The sequence below is a fragment of the Ursus arctos genome, unplaced genomic scaffold (assembly GCF_023065955.2).
Source record: "Ursus arctos isolate Adak ecotype North America unplaced genomic scaffold, UrsArc2.0 scaffold_2, whole genome shotgun sequence".
Lineage (NCBI taxonomy): Eukaryota > Metazoa > Chordata > Mammalia > Carnivora > Ursidae > Ursus > Ursus arctos.
This window is the reverse complement of record NW_026622874.1, coordinates 91,699,233-91,715,749: the sequence shown is the minus strand read 5'-3', so window position 1 is coordinate 91,715,749 and position 16,517 is coordinate 91,699,233. Positions and strand designations below refer to the sequence as shown.

At 40.0% G+C, this 16,517-nt stretch overlaps 1 protein-coding gene across 3 annotated transcripts in view; it reads left to right on the top strand.

Moving 5' to 3' along the window:
* Positions 1-16,517, top strand: part of AUTS2 (activator of transcription and developmental regulator AUTS2) — a 1,104,663-nt gene that overhangs the window by 575,545 nt on the left and 512,601 nt on the right. The window lies entirely within an intron of this gene.

The following is a 16,517-nucleotide window of genomic DNA, read 5'->3' as shown; positions in this document are numbered from 1 at the left end:
TCCAAAGTAAATAAGTATGTATTTAAGGAGTTGTCATTAATACCATTAAATGGCTTTAGACAACTCTCTTTAAAATTACTCACTTCCAAGGTACACTGAAAGTAAACTCCATTTATCATTTTGACATTATTTCTACTAGACACAGTGATTGGCAACTTGAAGGAGCAAGTCAGAAAATGCACATTGATTACCCCATTAAATTACTAGATAATTAACTAAATACCTAAAGTAAACTGCAGCCTTATAGTACTCTAATGGTGGTTGGTTGGTTTACTTTTTTGTTTTTTATCATTGCAATATCCCAAGGATTGATTTTTTTTTTTTTTTTTTTAAGAATAATTGTGTGTAGTTTTGTTGTTACGGGCAAATTCAGGTTAATTCAGTCCGTCAGTTGGAAAGTATTTCTTTTTTTTTTTTTTTTTTTTTTTTTTTTTTTAAATATTTTATTTATTTATTCGACAGAGATAGAGACAGCCAGTGAGAGAGGGAACACAAGCAGGGGGAGTGGGAGAGGAAGAAGCAGGCTCATAGCGAAGGAGCCTGATGTGGGGCTCGATCCCATAACGCCGGGATCACGCCCTGAGCCGAAGGCAGACGCTTAACCGCTGTGCCACCCAGGCGCCCCTGGAAAGTATTTCTATTAAGCATCCACTCTGAGCCAGGTAATTGTTCTTTGTGCCGGGAACATAGTGCTGAACAAGAGGAAAGGCCTGTTCTCAAAGGGCTCACATTCTGGTGTAAAGATGGATAGTAAACACATAAAGAAGAAGCAAGTGATTAGTTTGGATATTTGGGGGGGCTCTGGAGAGGGTGAGATAGGGTAGTGGGACAGAGTATGGGTGGTAAGAATCTGGGTTATGGGCTAAATGACGGGGAGGCCTTTTGAAGGATAGTGGGAAGTGGCACAAGTGTTCCAAGCAGAAGAATGAGCAAGTACAACCCCCTGCCCCCCGAGTCACTAACAAGCTTGTTGTGTTTGAGGGACAGAAGGAAGGCTGGTGTGGCTAGGATCTAGATCACAAGCGGGAGAAAGTAGACAGAAAAGAGGATGACTCATGTCAGAGCCCTTGAAGCCTCTGGGTAGAAATTTGGCTTGAATTCTGGTTGCAGAGGAAAGCCCTTGGGTTGTTTTAACCTGGGCAGTGATGCTAATTTTTACAGTAGAAAAATACTCTAATGTGTGGGAAATGCACTGTGTGCTCACAAAGCGGAAACTAGGAGATCATCTTGCATGGGTCAGAGAGATAGTGATAACTTGAGGCCGGATTATGGCAGTGAAATGTTCAGTAGTTGCATGTAGGCTTTATTTTGGATGCAGATTTCACAGGACTTAAGATAGAATGGATATGGGATGCAAAGGAAAAAGAGGAGTCAAGTATGACCTCCAGGATTTTAGCTCGAGCAGTCAGATGACTGATGACATTTATAGATAGAGGGAAAGATTGTATGGGGGTGAATTTACAGAGAGAGAATCAGTAATTTTGTTTCAATACGGGTTATGCAAGAAATGCCAATTGACAGCCAAGAGAAGATGTCAGCTGGACAGTTAAAAGATTCTAGGGTACTGGGGAGATGCCTAGGCCAGAGAGAGAAGTTTAGGAGTCATCAGCATATAGATGGCTTTAAACAGCTGAGATTTCTCCTTCGAGAACAGAATGTAAAGGAACAAGAGGGCTTCTAACAGAGTTCCATATGCAGCCTGGTAAGGAGAAGGACCCAGGGAAGAAGGCGGAGAAGAAGAAGTTGGTGATGGAAAACAAGCAGTAGATCACTGAAACAGAGAAAAAGATGTTTCATAAACAAGGTTGTATGATATGGTTAGCCATGTTTGTGCTGTGGAGAGGTCGAATATGATTAGGACACTAACTAGAAATTATACCTTTATATTGATCCTTAATATAACCCATTAATGAAACAAAAAATCTAGTATATGATGTGTCTCTTAGAGGTGGTCTCTGTAGTCTATTTTACTTTTATTTTCCTTTTTTTTCCCTTTTTTTTAGTTATTCCTCAAAACTAGGTGTTTGACTCCTTGCCCCAAATAGGAGAAGGATTTTTTTTTTCTGGTATTGTTTATTGGAACTCTCCCCCCTCCCATTATGAAAGTAATGGGGCTTTTTGAAGGAAAACAAAAATGCAAGATAATAGAGGAGAAGATCTTTTTTAAGTAATCCGTGAGAACAAAAAATTAGATTGGGGGTATAAGAATAAATGTGCATTCTTGTTTGTGACCTCAGTTTTAGAGTAATTTACCGGGGACCTTTCCCCTGGTGACACTCACATGGCTTCTGTCAAGAATAAAGTACAATCTGCCATCCTCTCACCCTTCCCACTCCTCACCCCCTTATTCTACGTGCAGATGCAGTGCTTTTCTGAGTCAAATTTTAGCAATACCTTCTTTCTAAAATGAAAGCATTTTTCCCTTCACGATTAGCATCTGTTTATAGAATAGTTCCTATTTTCGTAATTAGATCCTGCATAGAAATGCAAAGGCTGCTATGTAAAAGGATAATGAATCTTTATTGCACAGTTGAAATCAGATTTGTGCAAAAGGCACTTTGAAAACAGTAATAAGCAGAGACATGTATTAAATCACCCAGATAAGGCACCCTCTTTATATTTTCTATTTATAAATGGAAATTATGACTGCCCAGTGGATTCCATATGACATTTCCTATTACCAGCAAAGGTTTTTAGCTTTGACCATAAAAGTTATCTAAATTCAAAAGCCCCTGTGGATTCATGGCTCTGAAGAATACTTCTGGAAGGGGCCAAGACAGGGTAGAGAGGGTCTTTTGTCTTTTTCCTTTGTCTCTGCACTCTGGCAGAGGCAAAGGGTAGCAAGCGGTGTAAGAAAGAAGCCATTTGAAATAACTGTGATAGCATCTAATCAGGAAACCCAGTGTCCATTTAACACATACAGTAACATTTTAAGAATCTTCTGGTTGGGTTCCTTGAGAACCAAGTTCATGTCCTTATAAGCTCATCCTTATATTTCCTATTGTACACATCATTTCCTGGCAAACATAGGATTTATTCCCAAGCGAAACCCTTCTTGAGAGGTTTTGTTATCTCTTCACCTCCTTGGTGAGTCTCAGAAAGCTGGGGCATTGGGGGAGGGGTAAGAAAGAAAAGATTGGGAAGCAGGGAAAGTCAATGTCAAATGAACTGGCAAGGGTGGATATTATGGCTGTTGGGGACCTTGGAGAGTATCATGTGTCTTTTGTGTCTATTTTACAGTCGGTGCTTCATGTAAGATGGCAGCCTCGCCTGGACTGTGCTTAGTTATCAATTTACTCTCAGGCATGCCAGACCATCTTAGCATTACTAAAGGGAGAAAGTTCTATGTATTTCCCCTATAGACACAGAATTATAAAAAGTATATCTTGTCAATCCTTTGTTTTTCCTTCCTTTCTTTCCTTTTACTATTCTTTTTTCCCTTCCTGCAACTTTCCCCCTCACTCCCCCCCCCCCCGCCTTTTGTTGCAAAGTGACCGAGCTCCATAGTGAGAGCATTACAAAGATAACACACCCAGTAGACTTTTTTTTTGGAGAACAGTTGATGAGTGTCACTAACAAGTGAGACCTGGAACTTATGTCTTCAAGTGTGGCAACTGCCTGGCCTTTCAGTGGAAGTGGGAAGCCTTATTTCCCAAGGCTGGCTTTGTGGTGGTCGGACCTGAGCACTGCTGCGTTGCCCACAAAAGGGGATGAATGGATACTAAGTCTGGAGACGGAAAAATACATCATTTTCACCTGCTTGACCTCTCGTGTTGTTTTCCCTTGTTGCTGTGTTGCACTTTTCCTCCAGCGCGGGGAGAGAGGTCAGTGGTCTAGCTGCCTGAAGTCCTGGTGTCTGCTCAGCAGTTTCAGCAGCTCATAGTTGGGGCTCATGCCTCTGTCCGAATTCTTTTCCTCTTCCCTCTGCTCCATTAGTAGGGAGACTGGGACCAAGCTCCTGAATTGATTAGCATACTTCTGTGCTACCTACCTCAGACAACATATGGCAATATGGAGCACTTGGATTTATTTCTCTTCACTCATATTAAATTCCTAAAGAATTGGAAAACTCTAGCATTTGTTTTGTGTTACAAAAATTCTTAGTTCCTATTTTGGTAATAAGCAAAAGCAACACAATTTTGGCATAAAAATCTCTGGATCGATTACTTTAAAAAGGGAACAATGAGGGGCCCCTGGTTGGCTCAGTCGGTTAAGCATCCTACTCTTTATTTCAGGTTATGATCTCAGGGTTGTGAGATCGAGCCCCCTGTCTGGCTTTGTGCTGGGCATCAAGTCTGTTGAGGATTCTCTCTCTCTGTCCCTCCCTCTTTCTCTTCCTCCTTCCCTCCCGCCCTCCCTAAATGAATGAATCAATGAATGAATAAAAGAACATTGATTTACTTCCTCTCTTTTCTCATCCCCTTTTAGGAAAAAATGTGGGTTGGATCTTGTAACACTGCATCCTGCAAAATGTCTGTTTAGGCACACGGAAGAGAAAGTGTCTTCAAGTCATTTTTGTTCTTGGAATTCAGTAGTTTTATGTCTATTTCCTTTCCATTTTTCTCTTTGTTAATTTCAACTGTGTTAACTAAATGCCTCAAACTTGGCACTTTTCATAGGATCATCCGTGTGTAGAAGTAAGTAGATATGATCATATAAAGAACAACTACATTCTTGTGAAACTGATACAAGAAGTTGACTATTTTAAATGCACTTTGAACAGTACTAATGTATGCAAATCATATTTTCTTCTTTAGGAAAATACCTTGTTGCCTTCACTAGGGATAGGAATATGGCGATACGTTGTGGAATGAGTGAGTCCTTAGAAGATGCCTCTTAAAATGGGGGACAATTTTCTTTGGGTCCTTGCAGTTCTTTTCTAAAGACTCCTGGGAAGGGGCAGCATGGTAGAGGAGAAATAGCAAGGACTTTTCTTCAGAGTCGACAGGTCTGAGTGTGAATTCTAGCTCTGTGATTTGTCTTTCTGGGACAGCCTTAGCAAATAAGGTACCTTCCTCAAAGTTAGAGAGTCATCATAATGGTAAAACAGATCATGTTATTATACGGGAAAAGGCAGCTGGTAGATGCTGGCGTACCTGGTGCAGTGTTTGACACTTGGTCAGGAATAAGTATTTGTTTCATTGCATTCCAGAAGGTAGCTGCTGCACTTCCAGGAAGGTCTATGTGAGGCCTACAGAGGAGGATTGGACCTATTCACACTTCTAGGGCCTTTGAAATAATGAGCTAGAGTTTTCAGAAAGTCCACTGTATTTTGTTGTTTCTTCCACTTTTACTTTAAAACAGAAGGCAATTTGTTTTGAACTCTGTGCTCCAAACTGGTAACTGAATTAAGCAAGTTTATTGACTGTCGCAGAGGCTGTGGTTAAAAACTGGCAAACATCATGTGACTCTATTAGTCTCTCTTAGGAAATAAAGGGAGAAGACAGGTTTCCACCCTTCCACATTTTTTCTTCCCTTTTCTCCCAAGCTCATTCTTGCACTGCAACATTTCACTTATAATCTGTTAATTAAATCATTTCACTCCATTTTATATAATTTTTAATTTAGCATTCATTTTCAACTTAGCTTTTGGCTTCATTTACTGATAATAAACAGTGTTGCATACAACACATGTTCCACAAAACTCTCAGTCATACACATACAGATGCCAGTAATTTTTTCCCAGTATGCCAGGCACATTAAAATTAAAGGCAGCATTTCCCCTCACCCTTTCCATTACTGAATGTGCACCCTGTTTGAATAATACATACGCCCCAGCAGCAGCAGTAGACTAATGTGTAAAAATTATGTGTAGCATGTCACTGGTACCTTTTTGAAAATTCATGGTTTTCCCGGACACGGTTCTGTAGAAGGCTTCTGGAATGGTCACTCCAATACCTTGGATCTGTACCTTTGGCTTAATGTATATAAGTAGTAATGGCTTTCTAGAATTAGTGCTTTTATGCCTTTATAGCCACATGATGGTTTTTGAGAAAGAAGGCTCTAGTGTGGTATTCACTTTACTTCTAGATCGTCTCTTGATCATAGTCTGAATTCTTAAGGTACAAATTCCTTTAGCTTTAGGTGATACCCAGAAGTTTCTAGGGCTACAAACTCCAAAGTTAGTGGGTCACTTTTAAATGGTTGTTGGTACTGCTGTCCAAGTCCTTAGAATCCATTCACTTTTCAGCTTGCTCCTGCATATTCTTTAACCCTCTTATTTAAAGGAGTTCCTGCTATTATATCTAACATAGAAGTTCTCACATAGTAACTTCGGTTCTTTGCTCACCTTCTGTGGGATCAGCGAAAGGAGGTACCCTTGGACATATTGTTCTAAATCCTGGCCACCGAGTCAGCAGAGTGTGTTGGGCATGTGGTATGTTAGAGTCCGTGGTAGGTGCTTGGGGATGATGATGACCAAAACCATGATGGTCTCTTCCCTTATGGAGATGACTTTCTAACATGGGAAGGTGGTCATTTTGCAAATACGAGCTACCAAAAGGCAGAGTTATGTGCAAGGTTCAGGGACGTCTGAAGGAGAGTAAATGGAAGATTCCACCTTGTCTGGACATTTGGGAAGCTCCCTCCCAAGGAAATATTATGTAAGCCGAGAGGTGAATCGTGGCTAGGATTTAGCAAGGTGAAGAGAGGGGCATGGAGGGACATTGCATGTCAAGTCCCAGTGTCTATAGAGAGGAGTTGTTTGCATCCTGGAGAAGCAGGGGGCAGAGTAGCCTGAGGGTTACATAACACGAAATGGGAATGTCAGGTTCTATTCTAAGGGCAGTGAGAAGTGAAGGATTTTAGTCAGAGACTGACTCAAACAGATTTGTTTGTATTTGGAAAAACATCACTGTGTATTTTGGAAAACGTTTGACAGAGCGGTTGGAGAGAACATTTAGGAGGAGGAGGTTTTGCGAGAATCCAGGTGAGAGAGGGTGGTGGCAGTGGAGATAGTAAGAAGTGGATTAATTTGAGGGTTCTTTGGACATGACATGCACAGGACTTGTGATCAATTGAACCTGAGGAAAGGGAGGTATCAAGGATGACACCTGGGTTTCTGGCTTGAGCAGTTGTATAGATGATGGTCATTTTTCATGTTGAAGGTGATAAAATACTTTTTGTGCCTATCTCATTATTGCTATCTGAGCCTCAATGTCAGAGGTCAGAAGCCCATAAAATCTGGTGGTGGCATTAGAATTCTTTTATACAGGGTAAGGTCTGCGTAAGGTCTTTGTATGGAAAAGTAGAGCTTGGCTTAAATCATAGACTTTTCCTTCTGTCTTTTGATTATCTTCTGCTGAGAGCTAAACATAGCAACTTGCAAGGTGGCCCGTAGGGAGTTTGATAGATTAAAAAACAAATAATCTCAGAATCCCTATATTCTAGCCCAGTTGTCTTTAGCACTTCTGCCTTTCAGTTTTAGAGCTGTTGTATCCTGGGAAGATCTTTGTGCGTTTTTCTGCACTGTAGCATTTTAACGGTTCTATTTCTATGTCATTGCAACTGTTCAGTCCTCCCCATACCTCGAATTGTAGGTATTCACCTTCCCGTCCCAAATTTCCAGTGTATACAGATTTCATCTTATGTGTAAACTGGGCAGAGTGTTGGAAGGAGCTGTGGGTCCTGAAGGGTATAAGATTAGCTTGAAGTCTCAGCCCTGCTACTCCTTGGTTAATGTTTAATTTTTAACAACTCAACCCTAGCAGGTGTTTCTGGCGCCCCACCCACATCTCCTTGCCCTTCCACTTCACTACCAGTGGCCCTATTTCCACCTGTCAGGCCCTGCCTTCATTCATCTGTGGGCTTTTCTCTAGTGGTTGAATTCTCCTTTGCCTAGAGGGCAGGCAGGAAGTAAGAGGGAATTAACTCCTACCTGAGCACCCCTCAATCAAAGGCTAATGAGAGCTGTTGTCTAAATACTCTAGACCTGTTCCCTGTAAGTGGGATAATTGTGGTGTGCCTTCCACAGTGGCTTCCAGAGTCTCCCCAGTTGGCCACAGTGGCAGTTGGCGTGATTATGCACCTTTATTCCCTGCCTTCTGTCCTTGTCTCACGTCCTCATTCCCCTGCTGCTGTTCGCTTTACTTCCCAAATAAATTTCTTTTTTTTTTAAAGATTTTATTTATTTATTTGACAGAGATAGAGACAGCCAGTGAGAGAGGGAACAAGCAGGGGAAGTGGGAGAGGAAGAAGCAGGCTCACAGCGGAGGAGCCCAATGTGGGGCTCGATCCCACAACGCCGGGATCACGCCCTGAGCCGAAGGCAGATGCCTAACCGCTGTGCCACCCAGGCGCCCCCCAAATAAATTTCTTATAGTTGATTCAGGGTCTGCTTTGGGGGAAGCCCACTCTAACACTCTAAGACAATCACTGCGAGCTTTGATTTCCTCATCTTTAGAATTGTTGTGTTTGGTGAAGCTGGCCACTCCCTGTTGGACATTATCTCTGATTCTTTCTGGCCGTGTATCACTTGCATCCATCAGTTAATACAGATTCTAGTTTTCTGTTCAGGTTAGTCTGTTGGTCTAAGACAAGTTTTACTTGTCCTTCTTATAAGTGTTTATTTAGCAAGGTAAATATTCGCTCCACATTCTAGAATAAAACCACAGAGAAAACATGTTGGTTTAGGGTATTGGTTTGCAATCTTCTATCTTCGTTTCCATGTTCTTAACGTTCACAGATGTTGCCATTATTGCTTTCGCTGGTGCTCACATCACAAAGGGTCTTCCATTATATGCGATCACTCTCAAGGTGGGTGCTGGGAGGTAAGGAATGTGGTTGGCTAGAAGAGTCTGGTTAGAAGAAGTCTAAGATTTACATATTGAGTCCATTTACTAAAGAGAGGAAAGGAAAAATGAACTGAAAAATTCGGTAGGCAGTTAGAGTCTGGTAGGTATGGCTGAACTCAGCTGTTGGGATGCTTGTGGCACAGGAAAGGCCATCCTTCAACCCTGCCCGGTGATCTTTGTAAGTCGCTGGTTCTCTGTGTTCAGCCTCTGCCTTATCTAACATTTGTCGAGTGGTTTCTGTTTCCTGATCTGAACCCTAACCGATACAGATGGGTTGAAGCAAACTTGGTGCTTTGAAGGCTGAAAAAAAAGCAGCCGGCTAGTCAGCAAGCCTGCAGGTGCACACACTACTCAGGACTCCCTGTCCACAGGAAAGCAAGGCGAGTGCTAATCAAGTTTCAGAACAGCTAATGCTTTAGCTCCTGAGGTCCTGTTTCTCAAACTTCTCAAAGCTCCTCTCTATGTTCCTGGACCTAGGATGGCGGTGGGGCAGTTCTCCGTTGCATACCACATCATTCCTAACTTAGTGCTTTGAAACAGGTGCCATTTTACTTTTCTGCCCACCTCAGAAACAAGGTGAACTATGAAAAGAGAATGATTTGCCCAACCTTTGGCGAAAGGAGGAAGGAAAGACTCAAAGCCCACCGCTTCTGACTTCCCTGTAGTGCAGTAAAAAGAAAACAATGAGGTCCTAACTTGCTGGGGCACAGGGAGGTGGCAGAAGGTGTGCACGCTGGGGTAAGCCATGGTCCCTGCCCTCAGGTCGATGGTTGGCCACTGAGGCACACATCCCTACTTCCTCTGTTCCATTCATTATGTTAATTTTCCACTGAGCTCCCGCCCCACCTCTGCCAATTATTTTTTGTTTCAACCTTCTAATTACAACATTATATGACCATTCAGACTGGTACTAATTAAATCATTACTTAATTCACGAAGTGTGCGATAATGCTAATGCTTCTTGTCAGCTGAAATTGCAACATGGCACCTACTTTCTTCATTCTCCGTGGACGGGGGTGGGGGTTTTGAGCTCCTACCAAACAACTTTTGCTTCCTCTCCAGTGTCTAGCTGACCATCATCTAGACCCTACCTAGTCTTCCGAAAATGGAAAAACAATGCGGTAGACCTAACAGAGTGTACCTGCAGCTCATAACTGTCATTTAAGGTTATGATCTTGACTCCTCTGTGGAGAAAGTCTTGATAGTGAAGAAAAAAAAATGAGTGTTAAGATTTAGAGTACTATTTGCTGCCATATTTTCTTGTCATTTTGTTCTTCGTATTATTTTTAACAGAGTAAAATAGTAGCTTGTCTCTTTTTCTCATATTTAAAACAGATTTGTTTTCCGCTCAATTAGACTTGTGATCACGAGAACACAGAGTAGTATTTTTCTCCTTCTGGAGAGAGACATACCGTATGATGGGCAAATTGTCAGGAATAATTATACCAAATGATGGAATAAAATCCAATGGAAAACATCTCTCTCCTTGCTAGTGATACATTTTTATTTAAGACACAATGAGCATCAAGCAAATTTATGACAAGGTGAAATTGACAAGTGGTCCTCTGCCATGATTTTATTTTTAATTGCTAGTAAACTAATTAGCCAGAACAACATGTTGTATAATCCACAAAACTGTCGTTCATGTGTTCTCCAATAAAAGTGAGATATATGATGTGGAAAAGTTCTCCTTTAAGAGATAGCCAAAAAAAAAAAAAAAAAGTTTGAGAAATCTAATTGTAAAGACAACAGAGTGAATGGCTTCCTTTCACCCACGGACTAGCATTTATATGTAACATTTGCTTTGGGATTTGAATAGGAATTAAGAAAGACAAATGGGGTAACTTTTTTCCTCTTTCAAGACCAAATCAAAATAGCAACTACTTCCTTAAATATAATTAAGTTTCATTTGGTTGAGTCATTTCTAAGACTGACAGTCAATCAATAATTTCTGTAGCATAAGGCGAACGTTGTCTGTAAAGGGACCAATAGTAAATATTTTGGGCTTTGTGGGCCATACAGTCTCTGTCGCAGCTATTCAACTTTTGATGTCGTAATGCAAAAGCAGCCACAGACACGACGTGGATAAGAGCATCACTCTTCCAATAAAACTATTACGGGCACAAAAATTTGAATCTGATAGAATTTTCACTTATCACAAAATATCACTCTTTTGGACTTTATTCAGCCATTTAATTCATGGGCTGTACAAAGACTGGTGATGGGTTGGATTTGGCCCACAAGCTGCAGTTTCCAGCCCTTGCTCCTGTGCCTGCTGCGAGCCCAGTAGAGTCATGAGTTATTTCTTCAGTATGTGCTGGATGCTGGGCAGGGTGCTAATAAGTAAGCACTGTGGAATATTCAGAGACAATGACAGCAGAGTCTCTGCCCTGGGGAAGCTTACAGTTGAACTGGGAAGGACATATAGGCGGGCCTGAGAGGCACGATATTAGATGTTACCTGGTAAATGTCACTCTGACAGAAGCCACTGTTGCCTTACACGTTTGGAAGAGAAACATGACTTCAGCTAACAAAGACGCTCTGCTGAGACCTGACCTGGTTAAGTAAGGATGCATTGAAATGGTGGGATTTCAACTGAACCATGAAAAATAAGGCTGGCGACCTTTAGAAAGAGATCAAGGGCATAATGCTTTCTTTGGGGGGGAGGTGGAGGGATGTGCAACTGGGGGGGGGGGGGTGACAACATCAACCATGAGTCAGTTATTCTGATTGTCTTGTTCCCTCATTCATGCCTTTCTTCATCTCATTATGAAAATTTCAAATATATAGCAAAGTTTTAAAGAATTTTACAGTTAATACCAAGTACCCAACACCTAGATTCTACTGTTAACATTTTGCTACACTTGATTTATCATGTTTCTGTCCTTCTGTCTGTGCATTTTTTTTTAGAGAGAGAGAGAGATTTTTTTTCCTTTTTCTTTTCTTCTTTCTTTCTCTTTCTTTCTTTCTTTCTTTCTTTTCTTTCTTTCTTTCTTTCTTTCTTTCTTTCTTTCTTTCTTTCTTTCTTTCTTTCTTTCTGCATGAGAGTGAGCCTGTGGGGGAAGGGGCAGAAGGAGAGGGAGAGAGAGAATCCCAAGCAGGCTCCACGCCCAGCACAGAGCCCGACATGGGGCTCAGTCTCACAACCCTGAGATCATGACCTGAGCTGAAATCAAGAGTCGGACACTTCACCGACTGAGCCATCCAGTCTCCCCTCCATCCATACATTTTATTTTTTATTTATTCCAGAGGGAATTTCAGGTGTCAGGGTACTTTCTCATAAATACTTAAGTATGTGTTACCATTAATTAGAATTCAATAGTGGTTTGTAGTTTTTTTTCTTTTGGTGTAAAAGTTGCATAAAATGAAGTGTACCGACATGAAATGTGCATTCTCTGAGATTCCATAAAGCTTATCTCTATGAAACCTAAATCCCTATCAAGATATATCATGTTCCCATCATCCCAGAAAGTTTCTTCACATTCAGTCTTTGCCCCCACCTCACCCCTAGAGGATTGACTGTTCTGATTTTTTCTGCTGTGGGTGAGTTTTCCTATTTTGGAATTTCATATAAATGGAATCATACAAACCCTGTCATTGGGTTTGGGCCTTTTGTCATCATATACATAGTCTCTACTTGCTTGGTCGTAGCATTCTTGGAAGTGGAACGACCTAAAGGCAGTTATTTTCCCTCAGGAGGGAGGTATACTCTTGAGTGCAAAGTAATGTTCTAGTAACAAAACAGCAATTTTGTTCAATTTCATATATATTATCTTTAATTATTGTAAAAGTAAATGACCTATGGATTAAATTTTTCACACTGACATTTCTTAAATATCTGTTAGGTCCATCATTTCCCATATTTCATGTGATTCAGTGAGTCTTTGCCATAGCTGTTACCCTATTTTGCAGGAGGGGAGACTGAGGCAGGGGATTGAAGTAGCTAAATCGCATTTTCTTACCTCTTCCTGTTGCTACTTAAGTTGTCAGTTGGGACCTGGGGTAGCAAAGGTCGGAACGGTGTTTGTGTGGGTGAATGATCTTGGAGCTATCTTTTTTTTTTTTTAATCAAGAAATGGGTAGACGCCAAAGTGCAGGTGTTCACTAGGAACGTGCAACATTTGTTTTTCTATTGTAAAGGAGGGGAGAAGAGTAGACAGTTCAGGGCTACATTTACCATTTATGATTGAAGTGTGGATCTCCTTTCCTGGAGTACAGCATGGAATGTTAGGAGTTGAGACTAAAGGACAACCCTGTCTTCTTCAGTGGAAGGCCGTAACTGGTAGAGTTATATTTATTTAAGGACCTCAAGATACCTTATGAGCATCAAATCCTTAAGCCACTTAATTCCCCTGCAGTGTTGGGAAATTATTCTATGAATTTTGCAGTTCAAGATTCTGCTTTTTAAAAGCTTTCCAAAATTTGGAGCAAGTCAAGTACAGTAGACATCGAGGGGAGAACTGGCTTATATTGTTCAGAGTGGAATGTTTCTGTTTATCTTCAGCTTATAGAATATTCTAATGTTCTTTGCTGTGCTTTATGGTAATATTTCTTTGGCTGGAAATTTGTATTATCACTTTTGCATGGTTAACATATCATCCTTGTAACACTGAACTCCATATGCATTGTGACACACGTGGACAAAGTTAGGCAACATTTAATGCCATTTGAGAAGCAGTTTACATTCCTTGAACTTAGTCTTTTACACAGGCTTGGTCTTCATTGTTAATTGAAAGTCTGTTTCTTCTCATTAGTGTAAGCGGCTTATTTAAGGACTTAAAGTTTCCCGTTATAAGCAATTTCTGTATTAAGTCTTGGATTTAGGGGGGAATTTCTGGTCCTTTTAAAATAAATATTGTCTAGCAATTAATAAAAGACCAGAGAAGTACTGAACCGAGTCAGTGTTTCCTTTTGGTTTTAGTATGTCCAGATTCAAAGGAAAAAAATAAAATCACTTAGTGTTTTTTTTTTTAAGTATCTTAGTCTACCTCTCTTCCTCATTTTCCTCAAAACAGTTTTTAAAAATCAATTCAGTAAATCTCCTCCAAGTACTAGACTAGCAGGATTTCAGCGGTTAAGTTCCCTGAAAAGTTTATTTAGAAATGTCGTGCTTAGTGCTTGAATTTGTATTCCAGCATTCTGGATGGGTGGTCATCCAGCCTAAGGGAGAACTGAATCCATCCCATGTCCTGGGAGTTTTCTCCCATAAAAGCTCATAATCCATTTTGGTACTTCAGATGTTGAAGAGCCTATGAAATTCTACAAGACAGCTGCCAGTGGAGTTTGGGGCTTGCAAGTGCTTGGAGGGATGTTGGTCCTTTATCATTTGTACAAAGGTTTAGAATTAGTTGTTAGTTTACTAATTAGCAATGCTATTTCGTAGCAAAACAAAAACAACAAAACATCAAAAAACATTGATTACCACACGGTATTAATTTAAGGAAGATTATGACACTTGAAGAATTATTTGATAAAAATGATTGTGTTATGAACTTTTTCTGTTCTTTTTTCTCAAGTTAACACCAACATAAAATGGCTGTGTTCATGTAATTTCTTTTCTCAATTTGGTTCAAGACTCGTATAGCTCCCAGTGGTAGATTTTGCAGTTGTATTGCATGATTAAAGTGTCCATCAAAACCGTACAGTTGGTAAACCGTATTAAAAATCCATCTCCAGCTTCTGTAAACTATACAGAGAGCTATGAATACTAGAAGAAATGGAAATATTTTAATTAACTCAAGTAGGACTAATCAAAGCAAAGCAGCCAGTTTATTCAATTGAACATGTAAATGTCTATTCATCTGTGACATGGCTGAACATTTATGTCATCTATTAAAAGCTATTCTGTTGCTTGTATGAGTATAAGCTATTGTTCAACATGGAACTGAATCCCACAGAGGCTTGCCCACCCCTTTTAAAAATTACATGTCATAAATTATTTCCTTAACATCCGTTCTTCTGCATTCAGTTCATTTCAAATAACCCAACTTCTTTCATGAAGGAATGAAGACTTGGATACCTCGGTTCAGTCACCCAGCAGTCACCTCTTTCCTTCATAGGAGTTTTACCTTCTTCCCTTCTTCATCATAAGGCTTAGTAAATGCTTATGATGCACTGGGAACTGTTCTAAGCATGTTTTATGCATGGTATCATTCAGTCCTTGCAATAATATCATTTCCCCCATTGTGCAGATGAAGACAGGTATGCAGACTTGCGTGCTGCTGCAGGTGGTAACTAGGAAGGGAACATACATGTCAGAATATCCGTTGGGTTGAAATGAACTTAAATTGTGCCAAAGGTGATTGCCCTTAAACACCAGGAAGAAATTCCTCAAGTGAATTGATGCTTCAAGGATCCTTTTAAGCGAGTACAACTAAAAGGAGTTAGGGTAAAGGTGGTTTCCGGGGATTTTTATCACCATTAAGACATCTAAAAAGAGTGTATAAAAATCCTGTTTTGTTTTGTTTTTCTGTGTGAATTTGTTGCATTCTTGAGGCAGGAAGTTAACTAGATGGCTGTTTTCAGAGCCCCTCAACACATTTAATGCAATCTTCAGTGTGTATAAGAATTAGAAACTTAATGATTATTTTTAATCTTAATTATTTTTACTCTACAAATAAGTGGAAAATAGGAGAAAATACTTACATTCCTGCCATTCTAACATAATAACACTTTTTGGCCTATTTCCTTCTAGTCATTTTATTTATGCAGTACTAAAAACAAAAGCAAACTTGGGGCGCCTGGGTGCCACAGTTGGTTAAGCATCTGCCTTCAGCTCAGGTCTTGATCTCCAGTCCTGAGTCAAGCTCCCTCCTCAGCAGGGGGTCTGCCTCTCCCTCTGCTCTTCCCCTCCTCCTCTCTCTCACTCTCTCTCTCTCAAATGAGTAAATAAAATCGTTAAACAAAAACAAGTTTATGGTGAGCATAGCATAACATATAGAGAAGTTGAATCACTATGTTGTACACCTGGAACTAATGTTAACATTGTGTGTCAACTACACTCAAAAAAATAAAAAAATAAAAGGTCATTTATCAGTAAGACACCTTTATTGAATTATAATGTATTTGCCTAAAATTTACCCATGTTAAGTGTATAATTAAATGAGTTTTAATAAATTCACAGAGTTGGAGAGCTCTGCATCCAGTATTAGAACATTTGCATCCCCCCAAACCTCATCCTCATTCTCTAGTTCCCTAAAATGGAAGCTTCTGTTACTGGTTTGATCTTTCCTCGTTTCTGGTGTAAGTGTTCACAGCACCACTTTAGCTGAAGCCCATAAGTTCTGATAAATTGTGTCTTTATTTTCATTCCACTCAAAATATTCTTTTTTTTTTCCCCAAGTGCTAGTACATTCATTTTATTCACTTAGGGATGAGATATGATAAAATATTCTTAAATTTTTTATGTAGTTCCTTCCCTGACCTGTGGGATATTTAGAAGTATGTTGATTTGTTTCAAAGTATTGGTAGACTTCCCAAATTTCCTTTTGTTTTGATTTCTAATTTAATTAGCAATATTGAAAATACACTTTTTGTGTTTTCATCCCTTTTGTTGGTAGTTCCCTTCAGTCCTTATCAATAAGTATCAGTACCTTGATACTGATTTTTTAGCTCACATATAATCTATCCTGGATTATGTACCATATGTGCCTGAAAAGAACGTATACTCTGTTGTTGTTTGGGGTGGGTCTTCTATGTGTCAGTTGAGTCAATTTGGTTGATAGT